This window comes from Triturus cristatus, chromosome 2_1 (assembly GCF_964204655.1).
Source record: "Triturus cristatus chromosome 2_1, aTriCri1.1, whole genome shotgun sequence".
In the NCBI taxonomy this organism is placed as follows: Eukaryota; Metazoa; Chordata; class Amphibia; order Caudata; family Salamandridae; genus Triturus; species Triturus cristatus.
Genome location: NC_140581.1, coordinates 1,062,308,116 through 1,062,328,504, shown reverse-complemented (window position 1 = coordinate 1,062,328,504; position 20,389 = coordinate 1,062,308,116). Strand labels below are relative to the sequence as shown.

Genomic DNA, 20,389 nt, shown 5'->3' with positions numbered 1-20,389 from the left:
CTTAATCTTTATGACTTTCAGATCTATATAACTCTTTCTCATAGATCTCGTTATGCTTAGATCTGGATTTACTCTTATGATTTGTAAAGCGCTCTGTTACTCGCAAGAGTCTTGTTCGCGCTATATAAAACCTTCAAATAAATAAATAAATCTACAAAATATGTCTGCAAGAGATTTTGTTGCAAAAATTAATGGAGAAGATGAGAAGTTGGTGTACAATTTGATGCATTTGATGGCATGCCAACGTGGCACCAATGAATATTGGTGTCGTTGTCATGGTGAACTAAAATTGTATGTTATGAAATCTAGGTGCACCGTCTTGGTTTGTGACCCTCAGTTGTGCAGAGTGCATATGGGATGACTTACATGACTTTTTGAGAGAAGCAAGCTATAATATTAAGGACAGCAATCTGAAGATACTAAAAGAACTTTGTTCTTCAGCTTCTGCAGATGTTTTAGGTATTTTAACCACAGATTTCAAGCCATGTTTGCCCTCATCTGCAACAAAAGAAATCCACCTCTTGGAGAAGTCACTGATTTATTTTGGCTTAAAGAGTACCAATCAAGAGGTGCTCCTCATAGTCATATGTTGTTGTGGATTAAATATGCACTAACATTTGGAATAGAAACAGGTGAATCTTTACTTTCTTTTATATAGCAGTATGTTCCATGTACCATCCCAAAAGATGGTAAGGAAAAGGCCTAAAACAACAAGTTCTGTGTTTTCCATCACATAGATTTGTGAAGTACTGCAGGCGGAAGTACAGAGCAAAAGGACATTTTTGCACTAAATGTTGTTTTGAATTTCAAAGACCTGTTATTTCAAAAGGAAGAGTCAACAGTTTTTTGTCTGCAGTCAGACATACGCTTACTCAAAAATCACCCAAAAACACATACAACCTAAAGAGAACAGACGCTTCAAAATATATGAATGACTACAATCCTGTCCTTCTCAAAATGTAGAGTGCCAATATGGATATTCAGTTTGTGGCAGACAATTTCATAGCTGTTGCTTGTTATGTTACTACATACATAACAAAATCTGAAAAGACGGAAAGAGAGGGAGGCCACATAGAGCTCCTGTCATGCTCCGTGGTTGAGCTCACTTTCGGAGCAGGCACAGACAGACGACTTGCGGACAGCAAAGTGGACCACAGGGCTAGAGACCATGGCGAGCGCAACTGCACTTTAGTCATATCGATCGGAAAACACTGTTGTGGGAGAACATTTGTGGAAATGCTTGTGGAGCGGCCCAGACATGGTGCGGGGGATCTGTAGCCCTCACTGTACATATCTAGAGACTGAGGAGCTGTGGCTTGGCCTCTAGCCCACGTGGGGTGGACGTGCAACCAATGGGGGCAGAGACCAGCATCTTTAGAGCTGGGACGCCAGGGTTTGGCAAGAACCAACAGGGACGTCAGCGGTCTTTCGCAACAGAGCCCATGTCATTTGTGGAGACCTGGGGAGGAAGTTGATCTGTGATGGGCTGACAGCCTGTTCTCCCTTGTTCCGGCCAGTGTTAAAGAATGGAAGGGACATGCCAGTGCAAGAGATCTGCTGGTAAATCTATTCCCCTTCTTGGGGGCCTTCTGGGCTGCTTTTATGCCCCATATCTAGATATAGATGCAGAGCTTAGGCTCCCAAGGGGGCCTAACCTTTGAGGCCACGAAAGCCAGAATCGAACCAACAAGATAAAACCAGGTGGAACAGCAAGTACCGGAGAAAATCTCAAAAAGGAAGCAATTGTCGAGAAGTCAGGACCAGTTTAGGCATATGCATTTGCCTAGGCATTAAAATAACTGTAGATAAGCACAGACAGCTATGAACGTGTGATCCTAGTTGGGCTGGCCGACTACAGCAACCAGAGGAGCGGAAAGCGGGGATTAAAGCAGCTCGGGAGAGAGCTTTAGGCTCTGCCTCGAGAGGAGGGAAAGCAAGTCAGTTGCAGAAGCGGCCCGCCTACTGCGGAAGCGGCTTGTGGCTGGCCAGTGATAACTCCAGCATCGTCCCGCAAAAAAAAAAAAACATCAACAATAAATGTAATTACATAATGAACCCCCAATGAAGCGTATATCAAGAGATCCATCATCAATAAGAAAAATGTGTTACAAGGAAGAAACCCCAGTCAAAAAAGCAAAGCGAAGGAAGCAAATCTCCTTCTTCCAGCCATTCAACTCCTTCCTCATCTCCAGATACAGTGGGACATAAACTACGGGCTGGAAAAAACAGGGTGGATTCACTAAAGAATGCAGATAAGGGTGGTGCTCCCTCCTTAGCCAATGCAGCCAGGTGCTTATCCCACTAAATCACCTATAGATTTATTGGCAGAATCTCTAGAAGAGACGGTCTAGGAATCTAGGAAACCAGCATATCCTCTCATCTCCTTGGGGGGGCCTAAGGGGGTGCAAAAAGCCAAACTACCAGAGCCATCCAGTATTCAATCGAGTTCCAACGGGGATATGCCCTCTGCCATGGTGGTCGAAAGAGTATCGTCACACAACAAGATACCAACTGAACTAGAGAAAGAAGAAGCAGAGGTACTGGTTTATACCACACCAACCGCTACCATTGAGACAACATTAAATCAGATATTATGTGAGCTTCACGAAATGAACCTTTCCCAATAATCAGCACATCAACAAACCTACGAACAATTGGGCCAGCTCAATGAGAATTTTCACCAGCTCTCCACCCGCTTGACACAGGTAGAACAGAAGGTATCCTCCCTAGAAATAAATAGCAATAATCAAGAAAACAATCTGATCAAACTGAGCTTGAAGATCTACAGTTAAAATTGGACAATGTGGATAATCGCACTCGATGCACCAATCTAAGGTTTATTGGCATTCCTTAAGATCGCGAAGCAGGGCAGTCACCTGTCCAATTAATAAATGAACTGATGTGCAAAATAGATCTTCTGGAAAAAGCAAAAGACATTGATGGTCTGACCATCAACAGAGCACATCGAGTGCTTGCAATTCGTCCTGTAAACCCAAAATATCCAAGAACAATCCTGGTTAATTTCGGAGATATCAGAATCAAAGAACAAACCCTGTCTCAAGCAACTCAAGAGAAATCTTTTACTGCTCCAGACAACGTTTTATTCCGAAAATATTCCGAGATGTCAATTTTGGCAGCACGAAGATGTAGAGGCTATGTTTGAAAGGTTGATGAGTTTAAATGTTACAATGCTCCAGCTGGTATAATGCAGCAATCCAAGCTAAAAGTCTTGCATAAAAGTCGATCACAAATATTCCAGTCAGTTGAAAGGGCCAAAGATTTCCTGCTCTTAATCAAAGAAGGGGGGGAACAGGATATAGCACCCATAAAGATAGGAAATTAGCAGCAATATTGGTTTGCTAAGGATAAATATCTATGTTGATACCTTTCGCATGTCCACCTTAGTTTAGCTGCGGGAAGACAGGCTGATTTGTACCACCTCCTCAGGAAGGAGTTCTAAGTACCATGCCAAGGTACAACTGTAGGGGCAAGGGGAGAAGGTGGGAGTACCGGGTGCAGGGAGGGAATGGGCCCATGATGGGTAGGGACCCGATCCAAGGGAAGAGGGAGGACATGGGGTCACAACAAGGTGGGTGGATAAAAAAAATGGTATTCACAGACCAAGGTAGGAGCATTGTGTGAAGACGCAGGATGGGATATAGCAGAACTAATTACGATGGTAGAGGAAAACACGATAAGGGAGTTAGTAGTACCCAGATCGTGGGCGGTCAGAAGGAGGCAGTCTGCCCTAATGGCTGAGAATCAGGTATTGCGAACAGCGCCATGTAATATAAACGGGGGTAATAACCAAATTAAACTGAGAGCCACACTTCAGTGGCTAATGTCAAGCCAGCCAAAAGGGATTCTGCTACAGAGACTCATCTTTTTTAACACATGCCTTCACCAAAATGGCCAGTGGTCATAACACAGACCTCTTTGGCCTCAGTTGATACAGCAGTCAGGGTGATACCAATATTACTTACATGTTACTATTTGAGGGAGGAAGCTCTCCAGACTATGAGTGACCCTTTAGCTAGATGGGTGATGGTAAACCTTAAGATTGGGGAACAGGCCTTCAACCTAGTCAGCTATTATTGCCCTATAGATGATGAGACGTCAGCCTTGGAAAACTTGGTTAACGTGTTAACTCATTTACATGGGTTTATAATCATAGGAGGAGATTTTAATTTCATCCGGACTTTAGGTTTAGACTCCTCTTGTAGACATAAGTCACAAAAAAACACTAACCTCTAGATGTCTGAAGAACATGAACAGAAATGTTGCACTAGTTGATCTGTGGAGGGTCCAGCATCCTGCTATAAGAGAATTCCTTTGTTTTTCAAAAAGGCATAATTCAGCATCGAGAATCTACTTCTTTCTAGTTACCCATTAATGCAAAAATTGGAAACCCTGGATTTTTCCCAACCCCTTTTCGGACCATTCGGACCCAGTGATAGAGATTAAAATAAAGGCTAGCCTAGGGTAGCGATCGAGGTGGACGCTGGATAAAACTTTGTTGACCGAAAAGGGCTAGGTCAAAAAAATGCAAGAATTGCTTGTGGATTTTGCACACAGGAATATGTTTGAGATTCGTGCATGACCTTCATCAGAGGGGACGCGATTTCATGTAAGGCAAGTATCATCAAAGAGAGAAAGGAAATGTCCAGACAAGTACAGTGAGATTTAGATCAGGCATGCCAATTCCATTCTACAGTCCATTCGGAAATAACAGCATCGAGCTCAAAAAAGGCCAGGCAGAGTATCAGAGATTTCTATGAGCACCAGGCAATAGTAAATCAAAATACGTGTTTAAAAAAGTGGTACGAGGAAAGTGCACTTACAGACAAATTGTTGGTGTGGTCCGTAAAAAACAACATAATAACACCGCTATTAAATCTATTTTTGATGAGGAGAAAGGCCAAACTGTGCATCAAATAGCAGAAATTTACGAGGGTACTATCATATTATAATAGGCTGTACTCTGCCACCATGCCCACATCGTCTAAAGGGGTAGGTACACTTCTCAATACAATGGAGTTACCCACACTAACTTGTTCCCAAAAAGCCCAGCTCGTCAAGCTAATCGCCAAAACTGAGTTCCAGGAGGCCATTAAAAATACACCCAGTGGCAAAGTCTGTGATAATGATGGATTACCCATTGAAATTTATAAAATCATTATGCCACAGATAATTTATTGGTATCCTTATTTAATGTGATTTTGTAAGGTTGCCATACCCCGAAAACATTTTCTGAAGCAGTTATAGTCACTTTTTAAATATAGGGTAAGACCCCTGACAATCCTGGATCATACCACCCTATTCATTTATTCAATCATGATTATAAACCTTTTACTAAAATAATGGGGAATAGAATCACCCTCATAGCACAAAGTTTGGTGCACGAGGACCAATGTGGCTTTCTAACGGGGAGGCTTCTTACTAACAACACAAATTTCTTAGTTCTGCTGATTGATTTTTTTTCAAACAATGATATCAAAGTGGCAATCATTATGATTGGCGCAGAAAAAGCTTTTGACTTGGTTATATGGAGTATTTTGTTTGCCATTTTAAGGAACTTTGAGTTTCCTTTAGGTTTTGTTGATATGTTACGGAACATATACGAGAGAGCTGAGGCAATATTAATGCGCATGTTGCTGGCATAGTCAAGATCCATAAAGGCACTCGACAGGGGTTTCCAATGTCCCCTGTCTTATCTGTCTTATTTGCTTTGTTTATCGAGCTATTAGCTTCTCTGATATGCCAGAACCCTTTAATGAAGCCACCAGTAGTGGAGGCACCCAAACTTAAGTTGTTCGCTGACTACCTAATTCTCTATCTGGAAGCAGACTCGGTAAACATTAAACAAACTTTTGATATAATTAGCACTGTATCTGATCTGGGGGGGGTACAAAATCAATGATAATAAATCAGAAATGTTATTATTCAATTGCCCCGACCAGGTCTTACCTCAGGTTTTCTGGATCCAGGCAGCAAAGGATAATCCCATTCGTTATTTGGGTTTTGAACGATTTTTATATTTCTTAACTGTAATGTCCCAGTAACCTTTGTTTTTATCAGTGAAATATATTTGTGTGTATACATATACATATTCACTGAAAAAACCATAGGTTTCACACACGTTATAGTTAGGAATTAGCATTTAAAAAACCTTGCAAATTCACTTAAAGACCATAGGTTTCACACATGTTATAGTTAGCTGGGCATTTTCCTCATGAAAAACCAATGAAATTCCCCCATTATAGTTAGTGCAGGCAACTATAACTCACGCGACCGTAATCCGCTGCTGATGACGTCAGATATTACATCACTGTATTTACACATTTATATACCCATGTCTTCTTCCTTTTTTTTTTAGCTATACATATATATATTTTTTTTTTTTCAGAAAGACACATATGTCATCAGTGATGTAATATCTGACGTCATCAGCAGCGGATTACGGTCGCGTGAGTTATAGTTGCCTGCACTAACTATAACGGGGGAATTTCATTGGTTTTTCATGAGGAAAATGCCCAGCTAACTATAACATGTGTGAAACCTATGGTTTTTTAAGTGAATTTGCAAGGTATTTTAAATTCTAATTCCTAACTATAACGTGTGTGAAACCTATGGTTTTTTCAGTGAATTTGTACGGTTTTTTAAATGCTAAGTTACTTTACGCCGTTCGTGCCGTGCGCGCACGGTGCGCTTTGCGCACGGTGCGCGCACGGTGGGCACGCGGTGCGCTTTTGCGCTTTGCGCACCGTGTGCTTGTGCTTTGCGCACCGCGCGGCCACTTCACGCAGTTCGTTCCATGCGCGCACGGTGAGCACGCGGTGCGCTTTGCGCACCTCGCGCCCACTTTACGCAGTTAGTGCCGTGCACGCACGGTGCTCTTTGCGCACCGTGCACGCACGGTGGGCGCGCAGTGCGCTATGCGCACCGCGCGCCCACATTACGCTTAATGGGCCATGTACGCACGGTGCACTTCGCGCACCGTCTGCACAAGGAGGACACATGATGCTTTGTTGTTAAGGGTTTTGGTATAAACTGTTAATCCAAGTATAAGCCATGCACACACACTGCTCTGTGCGCAGCGTGTGCACACGGGGGGATTGACATTGCAATTTTATTTTAAGGCTTTTATAACGTGCGCGCACGCTGCGCGAACCTCGCAGAATTTTTTTCATTTCTATAGTGCGCACACGCTTCGCGCACTCGGCGATTTACCAAAACAAATTAAATTTTTTTAATTGCCCTTGGGGGACCTCCTGGGACCCCTTGACCCCTGCTAGGGGGTCAGGAACTGTCCAGCGTGCCCCCTTTACATGTTTTTCTCCTTTGTGTTTCACCCCCCTCTCAGTGCGAGAGACAAAATAGCGGCCGACACTTCCTGGTTTCGACCGATTCGAATGTTTACTAAGATGTAACAACCAATCAGAAGTGCGCTCGCGGACGGCCGAGTGCGCGCACCCTGCGAGCACGCTGCGAGCGTATAGATATATATATTGATTTAAATGCTATTTTCTCAGAAAATACTGAACAGATTTACACCAAACCTGCAAAAGGCACCAAACGGACCTTATGGCTACCTCTCTGCCAAATTTCACGTAATTCTGTTCAGCCGTTCGGGCTGTAGCTGCGACTAAAGTCCCTATGGAAAAATCCATGGGGAAAATGTGTTTTGGGACCCCCCCTTTTTCTCGGCCCCCGCTTGACTAATCACCCCGAGACTTTCAGGGTAGGAGCGGAACGGAGCGCCCCATTAGTTTTGAAAATTTCGCGAAGATTCGTCAATCGGCGCCAAAGTTATTCAAAATAGAATTTTGAGATTTCCTATGGAAACTCGGTCCTAACTATAACTATCTACTGGCGACCGCCAGTAGATAATATATCTATATATATACACATACATACATATATATATTTATATATACATACATACATACATATATACATACATACGTACATACATACATACATACATACATACATCTCTATCTATCTATCTATCTATCTATCTATCTATCTATCTATCTATCTATCTATCTATCTATCTATCTATCTATCTATCTATCTGCATATATATATTTATATATATATATATTGTTTTTCAAAGTTCCTGCATTCGAAGACGCACTCCAGAGCATATACAATATATATGTGTGTGTGTGTATGCAAAGACGATCACTTCCAGCTGGAAAGACCAGAGGACCCAGCAGGGAGTATCTAGGCAACCATTTATTCACATTGTGCAGGGTATAATGCATTTCGGCGAGTGTGCCTTCTTCAGATGCCTATTGCACTGAGACTCGCTCTGTCCCTCCTTTCAATGTTCCACGGCACTCCCATTGGTTGGAGTCCAGCTTGCTCCGCTAGTGAATGTCAGCAGCTGCCGTCCTGATGTATATGTGTATATATATATATATGTGAGTGTATATATATACATATATGTATATATATATATTACCTACTGGCGGTCGCCAGTAGGTAGTTATAGTTAGGACCTATTATCCATAGGAAATTCATAACCTTCATTTCCCAATAACTTTGGCGTAGGATGACGAATCTTTGTGAAATTTTCAAAACTGGTGTGGCACTCTGGTCAGCTCCTATCCTGATAGTTTGGGGGTGATTTGTCAAGTAGGGGCTGAGAAAAAAGGGGGTCCCAACATGTGTTTTCTCAATGTTATTTCCCATAGGAAACTTTGGAACAGGCTACAGCCCGAACTGCTGAACGGAATTACACCAAATTGTGCAAAAAGGTAGCCCTTGGCTCAGAAAGCGACCTTTTTTTAAATGGTGTAAATCCGTTCAGTAGTTCCTGAGAAAATCAAAAAATAGAGGTAAAAAAATCAATTTCCCATAGGAAAGTTTAGACACGGTTATAGCAAAAACTGCTGAACGGAATTACACTACATTTGGCAAAAAGGTACTGCTTGGCTCAGAAAGCACACTTTTAAAAAATGGTGTAAATCCGTTCAGTAGTTTTTCAGAAATTAAGAAATAAAGATAGTGATATCTATGGCCGCGGAGGATCCGCGCACCCTCCCGATCACGAGCTTCATGCTAATTGGCTGTCAACACTCCAAACCAGGAAGTGTTGGCGCCCATCTTGTGCCTCGGCACAAGAAAACAGAAAAAAAACGCGAAAAACAAGAAAAGGGGGCAGGGTAGAAAAACCCTGACCAAATAGGCCTGCTCAGGGGGTCGCACACAAGGACCCCCAGGGCCAAAAAAAGATGATTTTTTTTTTAAATCGGCGAGATTCGCGCATCCAGCGCGAATTTCGTCCGAAAATAAAAAGAAAAACGGAGTGGGGGCTCCCGCGCTTCGTTTAATTAAGCCCCCGGGTGGGCCAGGTCTCGGGGTCATTGTACTAATTTAATGCCGCACGGTGAAATGGCACTCGCCTCCATGCTCGATTATTACAATTTTTGCAATCAGCCTTCGTTTGCCTAAGTACCTATGCAGAGGAGAGCCTAAAACAAGATTTTCTTCAGTTTCTCTGTCACTTTCACAAGACAAAGTCAACACCCTGACCAAAACACTGGTTACAGAAACAGTATTTTCAGGAAGCAGGTAATACTAGGCAGGCACGTACTGACACTTGCTGACAGGCTTTGTCGTCGTGTACTCTTCTGAAGCTTATCAGCAGCAACACTCCCCCTATGTGGAAAGTATTTCAGGGTTCCTTTGATGAGACAGCGCGCTTGGATCGCCAGTCTTAAAAACTGCTGCGGCACACCGTATTACACAAGCTGCATCTCCTCAACAGCACTTTCAAAACATCTAAACACAAATAGGGAAACTAACAGCCGGTTACGTAGCATGGGCTCTTCAATGCATTTCATTGTCTATGCATGCTTTCATAGCGTCGCAGTTAGTCTAACCTTAAGAGTCACAATTAGTTACTTCCATCACTCCTGTGACAGCTCCCGATATATGAGTGAGAGAGTTGCTGGCTGGAGTGTGACCCTGATTTGGATATGCCAGGTGTCTCCATCTCCCTATGCTCTAATCACCAGGAGGTGCACCTACAGTAAATCTTCAGAATGGGGCACAGCCAGCCGTCTATCGCTCCAAACACTTTCTCAGTCTCACTGCGTGGGAACCTTTGGTGTCAGCAAAGGGCTTCTTTGGCCCCCATGGACCATGACTATGCCAGGGGACCCAATCCCCCTATGCCCCTTGTGCCACTTAGCACGCCTGCAGTGTATCTTCTGAAGGAGGCATGGCCAGCTGTACCCCGTTCATAGCGCTTGCTGAAGTCCCACTGCGCAGGAACATTTGGTGGCAGCAAAGGGGTTCTTTAGCCTCAAAGGACACTCACTATGCCAGGAGAATCATCTCCCAACCCTCTATGTGCCAGGAGGTGCACCTACAGTAAATCATCTGAAGGGGGTGTGGCCTTCCATATTGCGCACATAGACCTTTCTACCATCCCGCTGCCTTTGGTGGCAGCAATGGGTGTCTTTGGCCTCCATGGACCCTCACTACACCAGGATACTCCTTCCCTGAATGTTCTATGCAACAGGAGGCGCACTTACAGTAAATCCTCTGAAGGGGCGTGGCCAGCCATGTCACGCTCATACTACTTACTGCTGTCTTGCTGCGCAGAAACCTTTGGTGGCATCAAAGGGCTTCCTTGGCCCCAACGGACCCCCACTACACCAGTGGACTCCATCCCCCAATGCTCTATGTTGCACGAGGCGCAAGTGCATTAAATCTTCTGATGGGGAGTAGCCAGCCATATGTCGCTCATTGCACTTTCCGCAGTCCAGCTGCAAAAGAACCTTTAGTGGCAGCAAAGGGCTTCTTCGGGCCCCATGGACTCTCAGTCTCACTATGCTAGGGAACTCCATCTCACAATGCTCTATGTGCCGGGAGGCTAGGGGTGTGAGCAGCCGTAAGCGCTTTCTGCAGTCCTGCTGCGTTGGAACCTTTGTTGGTAGAAAAGGGCTTTTTTGTCCACCTCGGACCCTCACTACGCCAGGTGACTCCATCCGCCTATGCTCTAAGCACCAGGAGGTACACCTACAGTAAATCTCCTGAAGGGGGCGTAGCCAGCCGTATCTCGCTCCTAGCACTTTCTTCAGTCTCACTGCATGGGAACCTTTGGGGTCACCAAAGGGCTTCTTTTGCCCCCATGGACCATGACTATGCCAGGGGACTCAATCCCCCTATGCCCCTTGTGCCAGTTAGCACACCTGCAGTAGAGGCATGGCCAGCTGTACCCCGTTAATAGCGCTTGCTGCAGTCCCACTGTGCAGGAACATTTGATAGCAGCAAAGGGGTTCTATGGCCTCAAAGGACACTCACTATGCCAGGAGACTCCATCTCCCAACCCTCTATGTGCCAGGAGGTTCACCTACAGTAAATCATCTGAAGGGGTGTGGCCTTCCATATCGCGCTCATAGACCTTTCTACCATCCCGCTGCCTGGAATCTTTGGTGGCAGCAATGGGTGTCTTTGGCCTCCATGGACCCTCACTACACTAGGATACTCCATCCCTCAATGTTCTATGCACCAGGAGGCGCACTTACAGTAAATCTTCTGAAGGGGCGTGGCCAACCATATCGCGCTTATACCAATTTCTGCAGTCTTACTGCACAGGAGCATTTGGTGGCAGCAAAGGGCTTCCTTGGCCCCAACAGACCCCCACTACACCAGTGGAATCCATCCCCCAATGTTCTCTGTGCCACGAGGCGCAAGTGCATTAAATCTTCTGATGGGGAGTCGCCAGCCATATGTCGCTCATTGCGCTTTCTGCAATCCAGCTACGAAAGAACCTTTAGTGGCAGCAAAGGGCTTCTTCGGGCCCCATGGACTCTCAGTCCCACTATGCTAGGGGACTCCATCTCCCAATGCTCTATGTGCCGGGAGGTTGGGGGTGTGACCAGCCGTAACATGCTCATTCGCTTTCTGCAGTCCTGCTGCGTGGGAACCTTTGTTGGTAGCAAAGGGCTTATTTGTCCAGCTCGGACCCTCACTATGCCAGGTGACTCCATCTCCCTATGCTCTAAGCACCAGGAGGTGCACCTATAGTAAATCTCCAGAAAGGGGCAGAGCTAGCCATATCTCACTCCTAGCACTTTCTTCAGTCTCACTGCGAGGGAACGTTTGGTGTCAGCAAAGGGCTTCTTTGGCCCCCATGGACCATGACCATGCCAGGGGACTCAATCCCCCTATGCCTCTTGTACAGTTAGCACACCTGCAGTGTATCTTCTGAAGGAGGCATGGCCACCTGTAACCCATTCATAGCGCTTGCTGCAGTCCCACTGTGCAGGAACATTTGGTGGCAGCAAAGGGGTTCTTTGGCCTCAAAGGACACTCACTATGCCAGGAGACGCCATCTCCCAATCCTCTATGTGCCAGGAGGTGCACCTACAGTAAATCATCTGAAGGGGGTGTGGCCTTCCATATCGCGCTCATAGACCTTTCTACCATCCCGCTGCCTTGCATCTTTGGTGGCAGCAATGGGTGTCTTTGGCCTCCATGGACCCTCACTACACCAGGATACTCCATCCCTGAATGTTCTATGCAACAGGAGGCGCACTTACAGTAAATCCTCTAAAGGGGCGTGGCCAGCCATATCGACCTCATACCACTTTCTGCAGTCTTTCTGCACAGGAACCTTTGGTGGCAGCAAAGAGCTTCCTTGGCCACAATGGACCCCCACTACACCAGTGGACTCCATCCCCCAATGCTCTATGTGCCACGAGGCGCAAGTGCATTAATTCTTCTGATGGGGAGTAGCCAGCCATATGTCGCTCATTGCGCTTTCTGCAGTCTAGCTGCGAAAGAACCTTTAGTGGCAGCAAAGGGCTTCTTCGGGCCCCTTGGACTCTCAGTCCCACTATGCTTCGGGACTCCATTTCCCAATGCTCTATGTGCCGGGAGGCTGGGGGTGTGACCAGCCATAACATGCTCATAGTGCTTTCTGCAGTCCTGCTGCGTGGGAACCTTTGTTGGTAGCAAAGGGCTTATTTGTCCACCTTGGACCCTCACTACGCCAGGTGACTCCATCACCCTATGCTCTAAGCACCAGGAGGTGCACCTACAGTAAATCTTCAGGAGGGGGCATAGCCAGCCGTATCTCGCTCCTAGCACTTTCTTCAGTCTCACTGCGTGGGAACCTTTGGTGTCAGCAAAGGGCTTATTTGGCCCCCATGGACCATGACTATGCCAGGGGACTCAATCCCCCTATGCCCCTTGTGCCAGTTAGCACACCTGCAGTGGAGGCATGGCCAGCTGTACCCCGTTAATAGCGCTTGCTACAGTCCCACTGTGTAGGAAGATTTGGTGGCAGCAAAGGGGTTCTTTGGCCTCAAAGGACACTCACTGCACCAGGAGACTCCATCTCCCAACCCTCTATGTGCCAGGAGGTGCACCTACAGTAAATCATCTGAAGGGGGTGTGACCTTCCATATCGCTCTCACAGACCTTTCTACCATCCCGCTGCCTGGAATCTTTGGTGGCAGCAATGGGTGTCTTTGGCCTCCATGGACCGTCACTACACCCGGATACTCCATCCCTCAATGGCCTATGCTCCAGGAGGCGAACTTACAGTAAATCCTCTGAAGGGGCGTGGCCAGCCATGTCGCGCTCATACCACTTTCTGCTGACTTGCTGCGCAGGAACCTTTGGTGGCAGCAAAGGGCTTCCTTGGCCCCAACAGACCCCTACTACACCAGAGGACTCCATCCCCCAATGCTCTATGTCCCACGAGGCGCGAGTGCATTAAATCTTCTGATGCGGAGTAGCCAGCCATATGTCGCTCATAGAGTTTTCTGTAGTCCAGCTGCAAAAGAACCTTTAGTGGCAGCAAAGGGCTTCTTCGTGCCCCATGGACTCTCAGTCTCACTATGTTAGGGAACTCCATCTCCCAATGCTCTATGTGCCGGGAGGCACACCTGCAGTAAATCTTCTGAAGGGGGCATGGCCAGCCATATCATGCTTCTAGTGCTTTCTGCAGTCCCAGTACGCAAAGGTCTTCTTCTACCCCCATGGACCGGTACTAAGCCAGGGGACTCTATCTGCCAACGCTGTACAGGCCAGTAGGAGCACCTGCACTATATCTTCTGAATGGGCGTGGCCAGATATATTGCACTCATAGCACTATACAGTCCAGCTGCATGGGACATGCACAGGCAGTGCCCAGGCAAAGCCAAGCCAAGGGTGGCCCTGTCTTCGCTGGTCAGTGCGTTGAGGAGAATGGGCTAGACCACCTCTCTTAGCCCCTGCTTTCTACATTGAAGCTGCACCATCGTGGAGCAATCATATTGTTTTAAGATACTGTGTTTGTGGTTACTATGATTGGTTTCCCACAATAAGAATGTCTCCCAGACAACTTTATGACAATGGTCAAATGGAAAGCACCACCATTGACCCAGGGGCCCTCCTATTCCCACACTCGTTCCACGATAGATGGCTTTCTGGTGCGTGCGGTAGTTGTTATATATAGGGCGTTTCAATTGGCGAAGAGAAGACTGTCGCTCATAGCTGCAGATGGGATTCCCTTACCTTCACCATTCTCTCACCTACCTTTGCCTCTGTCACCTACCCCAGTGGATCACCACAGTGTTAGTCTTGTTGATGACCATTCTTATCAACCCAGTGATTGCACTTCTACTGTGGTGAATGAGAACATTGTGAACAAGGACGATACACCAAGTGGTGACAGAGCCCTTACAAATGGTACCCCGAATATCTCCTCTGATTCTGGTCCTGTGGCTTAGCATAGAACGGGGCTCTAAACTTATCAAGGAAATCCTGTATTACAAGCATTAAGCAAAAGAGAATAGCTAACTCCTTGAACACTCTGACTACTTGTAGGCGGAGCTCACAGAAGTGCACTCTGCTGAATTCCGCAGAGTTGCATATAAACTTCCTGAAATTCCACAGAGTTCTGAAAGAAGGCGGAGTTCATCAACTCGCCCCTCGCCCACCCCTAAAATATGCTGAATATACATTGGCAAGAACTGGTGCAGCTGGTAATGAGTTTCGAAGCAGACACGTAGGAACAAGGTTTCGCCCCTCACAGAAAATGTGCACCACTCTTGCCTCTTTCTGTTCCTCTGTTCCTTCTTTCTTTAACTGTCTTGTCTCTTTCTGCACCCTTTCTGCCTCTTTCAGCACCTCTGTTGCTTCTTTCTGTAGTTCTCTTTCTCTTTCTGCACTCCTCCTGCCTCTTTCTGTACCCTTCTTGTCTCTTTTTGCACCTCTCCTACCCCTTTCTGCACCCTTCTTGCCTCTTTTTCCACCTCTGTCGGATCTTTTTGCACCTCTTTTGCTTCATTCTGCACTTCACTTGCCTCTTTCTGTACCCCTCTTGCCTTTTTCTGCACCTCTTTTGGTTCTTTCTGCACTGCTCTGGCTTCTTCCTGCACCTCTGTTCCAAATTTCTGCATCCCTCTTGTGTTTCTCTGCACCCCTCTTCCCTCTTTCTGTATCTCTCTTGCCTCAGCCTGCCCACCTGTTCCCTCTTTCTGCACCCCTTTTGGCTGTTTCTGCAACTCTCTTGCCTATTTCTGCAGTTCTCTTGCTTCCTTCTACACCTCACTTGCCTCTTTTTGCACCTCTGTTGGTTCTTTTGCATTGCTCTTGCTTCTTTCTGCACCTCTCTTGCAAATTTCTGCACTCCCTTTACCTGTTTCTGCACCTCTCTTGTCTCTGTCTGTACCTCGGTTCCCTCTTTCTGTACCTCTTTTGCCTGTTTCTGCAACTCTCTTGCCTCTTTCTACAATTCTCTTGCTTCCTTATGTACTTCTCTTGCCTGTTTCTGCACACCTCTTGCTTCTTTCTGCACCTGTCTTCTCTCTTTGTGCAACTCTCTTGCTTCTTTCTACACCTCTCTTTCCTTTTTCTACATCACTCTTGCCTCTTTTTGTACTTCGGTTGCTTCTTTCTGCACTTCTCTTGCCTCTTTCTACACCCTTCGTGCCTCTTTCAGCACCTCTGTTGTTTTTTCTGCAGATCTCTTGCCTCTTTCTGCACCCCTCTTTTCTCTTTCTGCAACTCTCTTGCCTCTTTCTGCAGTTCTCTTGTCTCCTTATGCACTTCTCTTGCCTGTTTCTGCACCCCTCTTGCCTCTTTCTGCACCTGTCTTCACTCTTTGTGCAACTTTCTTGCTTCTTTCTACACCTCTCTTCCCTCTTTCTGCATCACTCTTGCTTCTTTCTGCACCTCTGATGCTTCTTTCTGCCCCTCCCTTGGCTCTTTCTGCAGCTGACTTGCCTCTTTTAGCACCTCTGTTGCTTTTTTCTGCCGATCTCTTGCCTCTTTTTGCACCGCACTTACCTGTTTCAGCACCTCTGTTGCTTTTTTCTGCAGATCTCTTGCCTCTTTCTGCACCCCTGTTCCCTATTTCTGCACCTCTCTTGTCTCTGTCTGTACCTCGGTTCCCTCTTTCTGTACCTCTTTTGCCTGTTTCTGCAACTCTCTTGCCTCTTTCTACAATTCTCTTGCCTCCTTATGTACTTCTCTTGCCTGTTTCTGCACACCTCTTGCCTCTTTCTGCACCTGTCTTCTCTCTTTGTGCAACTCTCTTGCTTCTTTCTACACCTCTCTTCCCTTTATCTACATCACTCTTGCCTCTTTTTGTACTTCTGCTGCTTCTTTCTGCACTCCTCTTGCCTCTTTCTACACCCTTCGTGACTCTTTCAGCACCTCAGTTGTTTTTTTCTCCAGATCTCTTGCCTCTTTCTGCACCCCTCTTTTCTCTTTCTGCAACTCTCTTGCCTCTTTCTGCAGTTCTCTTGTCTCCTTATGCACTTCTCTTGCCTGTTTCTGCACCCCTCTTGCCTCTTTCTGCACCCGTCTTCACTCTTTGTGCAACTTTCTTGCTTCTTTCTACACCTCTCTTCCCTCTTTCTGAATCACTCTTGCCTCTTTTTGCACCTCTGATGCTTCTTTCTGCCCCTCCCTTGGCTCTCTCTGCAGCTGACTTGCCTCTTTTAGCACCTCTGTTGCTTTTTTCTGCCGATCTCTTGCCTCTTTTTGCACCTCACTTGCCTGTTTCAGCACTTCTGTTGCTTTTTTCTGCAGATCTCTTGCCTCTTTCTGCACCCCTGTTCCCTCTTTCTGCACCTCTCTTGCCTCTTTCTGTACCTCTGTTGCCTCTTTCTGCACTTCTCTTGGTCTGTCTGCACCCATTGCACCTCTTTCAACACCTTTGTTCCTTCTTTCTACGCCCCTCCTGCCTCTTTCTGCACCTCTTTTACCCCTTTGTGCATCCCTCTTAACTTTTTCTGCACCCCTGTTGGCTCTTTTTGCATCTCTGTTGGTTCTTTCTGCACTGCTCTTCCTTCTTTCTGCACCTTACTTGCCTCTATCTGCACTTCTCTTACGTCTTTCTACACCTCTGTTGTTTCTTTCAGCAATTCTCTTGCCTTTCTGCACTTCTCTTCCTTCTTTCTGCACCCCTTCTGCCTCTTTCTGCACCTCTCTTGCCTCTTTGTGCACCTCTCCCACCTTTTTCTGCACCCCTCTTGCCTCTTTCTGCACCTCTGTTGGTTCTTTCTGCACTGATCTTGCTTCTTTCTGTACCTCACTTGCCTCTTTCTGCACTTCTCTTGCTTGATTCTGTACCTCTCTTGTGTCTTTCTGCACCTCTGTTACCTCTTTCTGCACTTCACTTGCTTCTTTCTGTACTTCTTTTGCCTCTTTCGGCACCTCTGTTGCTTCTTTCTACACCCCTCCAGCCTCTTTCTGTACCCCTCTTCCCTCTTTGTGCAACTCTATTGCCTCTTTCTACACCTCTTTTCCCTCTTTCTTCACCCCTCTTGCCTCTTTCAGCACCTCTGTTACTTTTTTCTGCAGATCTTGCCTCTTTCTGTACCACTCTTTTCTCCTTCTGCACCCCTCTTGCCTCTTTCTGTACGCCGTTCCCTCTTTCTGTACCTTTCCTGCCTCTTTCTGCACCTCTCTTGCCTCTTTCTGCACCTCTATTGCCTCTATCTGCACCCCTGTCCCCTCTTTCTGCACCTTTCCTGCCTTTTTCTGTACCTCACTTTCCTCTTTCCGTACCTCTGTTGCCTCTTTCTGTAATTCTCTTGCTCTTTCTACACCCTTTGCGCCTCTTTCAGCACCTCTGTTACTTCTTTCTGCACTTGTCTTCCTTCTTTCTGCACCCCTCCTGCCTCTTTCTGTACCTCTCTTGCCTTGTTGTGTACCTCTCCTACCTCTTTCTGCACCCCTCTTGCCTCTTTATCCACCTCTGTTGGTTCTTTCTGTGCTGCTCTAGCTTCTTTGCGTACCTCACTTGCCTCCTTCTGCACTTCTCTTGCTTCTTTCTACAGCCCTGTTGCTTCTTTCAGCAATTCTCTTGCCTCTTTCTGCACTTCTCTTTCTTCTTTATGCACCCCTGCCTCTTTCTGTACCTCTCTTGCCTCTTTGTGTACCTCTCCTACCTTTTTCTGTACCACTCTAGCTTCTTTTTGCACCTCTGTTGATTCTTTCTACACTGCTCTTGCTTCTTTCTGCACCTCACTTGCATCTTTTTGCACCTCTGAGTTAGAGGTAGTTTTAATCCCCGTCCTATTATGTACTAGGGCCTTACAGGGAGGTCATGCCAATCACAGGGGTACCCCAACCCATAGTGTACCATAGTGTATGTAGGTGTTTTCACTGTATTCTAAGTGTCTTTCAGGATAGCACTGGATCTGGGTCTGGTTAATCAGTTACCACCAGTACCAGTCAGTAAAATGTTTGGGGCTCAGGATGACTTTGCAACAAGGCCTCTTTCGGCACCTCTGTTGGTTCTTTCTGCATATCTCTTGCTTCTTTCTACACCTTTCTTGGTCTTTCTGGACTTCTGTTGCCTCTTTCTGCATTTCTCTTGCTTTTTTCTGAGCCTTTCTTCCTCCTTCTGCACATGTCCTACCTCTGTAGGCATAGTTAGAAATTAGCATATAAAAAACCTTTGAAATTCACTGAAAAAACCATAGGTTTCAGGGACGTTATAGTTAGGAATTAGCATTTAAAAAACCTTTGAAATTCACTAAAAAACCATAGGTTTCAGGGATGTTATAGTTAGTTAGACATGTGACTCATATTCACTGAAAAAACCATAGGTTTCAGGCACGTTATAGTTAGAAATTAGCATTTAAAAAACCTTAGAAATTCACTGAAAAAACATAGGTTTTAGGGAAAGTTATAGTTAGTTGTACATTTCACTTGTACAAAACCAGAGAAATTCCCCCGTTATAGTTAGTTCAGCTAACTATAACTCGTGCCCCCGCAATGCACTGCTGATGATGTCACATATTACATCACTCTTTTATGGTCAGTGACATCACTGATGACATCACTGATGACACCTCAAATGACATCACTGATGACATCATCCAGTGACTGTGCGTTTCTGTAAAGTTTAAATATGTTTAATATATATAGGGAAAGGCGTTTTGAAGAATGAATGGGTGTATAAATGTCTCAATGGATGATTTAGTAGGTGTGTGACTGACTCTATAAGTGAGTGATTAAACGTATCTTACTGAATGCATGGGTTAGTGACTAAACTGTGTGAATGTCTGTATCCGTCTGTCTGTTGGTGCGTAAGCGGCTGCATGGGTTTGTGAATAGCTACATGAGTGTCTATATGGGTTATTGATTGGTTGTCTGAGTATCTGTATGGGTGCCTGAGTGTTTGTGTGGGTGGGGTGTGTGTGTGACTCTGTGCATAGATTTATGAGTGGGTGATTCACTGGGTGCATGGTTTCAAGAGTGCATCTGTGATGGACTGTATGGATGGGTGAGTGTGTGTATGAGGGTGGTAGTGAGTGAATGTATATCTCAGTGGTACATGTGTGAGTAACTACATATGTGAAAGGCAGTATATATGTGTGTTGGGGTATATAAATGGCTATACGTGAGAGTGCGTAATTGTGAGAGTGGCTGTGTGGATGAGTGTGTGCTTGTATCAGTGATTGTATAAGAGCGTAAGAATGTGCTAGTATTAGTATGAGTAAGTGAGCTGATGTGTGTATAACTGTTTAGGTGAGTAAATGGCAGTGTGATTAATTATTTGCATGACTGACTAGGTGTGTGAGTACCTCTATGGATGTGTGGCGATGTGTGAGTGTCTATATAGGTGTATGAGTGCATATGATAGTCCTGTACTGAGTGACCATAAGTATGAGTGACTGTACGGATGAGTGAGTAGATGTGTGTGTAAACCTAAGAATCAGTGAGTGGGTATGTAGTTATTGGTGTTGGAGTGCCTATGGTTTTGAGAATGGCAGTCTGTAATTTAGAGTGAGTGTATCAAAGGTTATTTTAGGGTGTGAGAAGATGCATCAAATTAACACATGGATGATGTCATCAGTGATGTAATCAGTGATGTCATTTGAGATGTCATCAGTGATGTTATCAGTGATATCATTGA

At 45.7% G+C, this 20,389-nt stretch overlaps 1 protein-coding gene across 2 annotated transcripts in view; it reads left to right on the top strand.

Moving 5' to 3' along the window:
• The window catches only part of EMCN (endomucin), a 672,183-nt gene that overhangs the window by 448,706 nt on the left and 203,088 nt on the right, over positions 1-20,389 (top strand). The window lies entirely within an intron of this gene.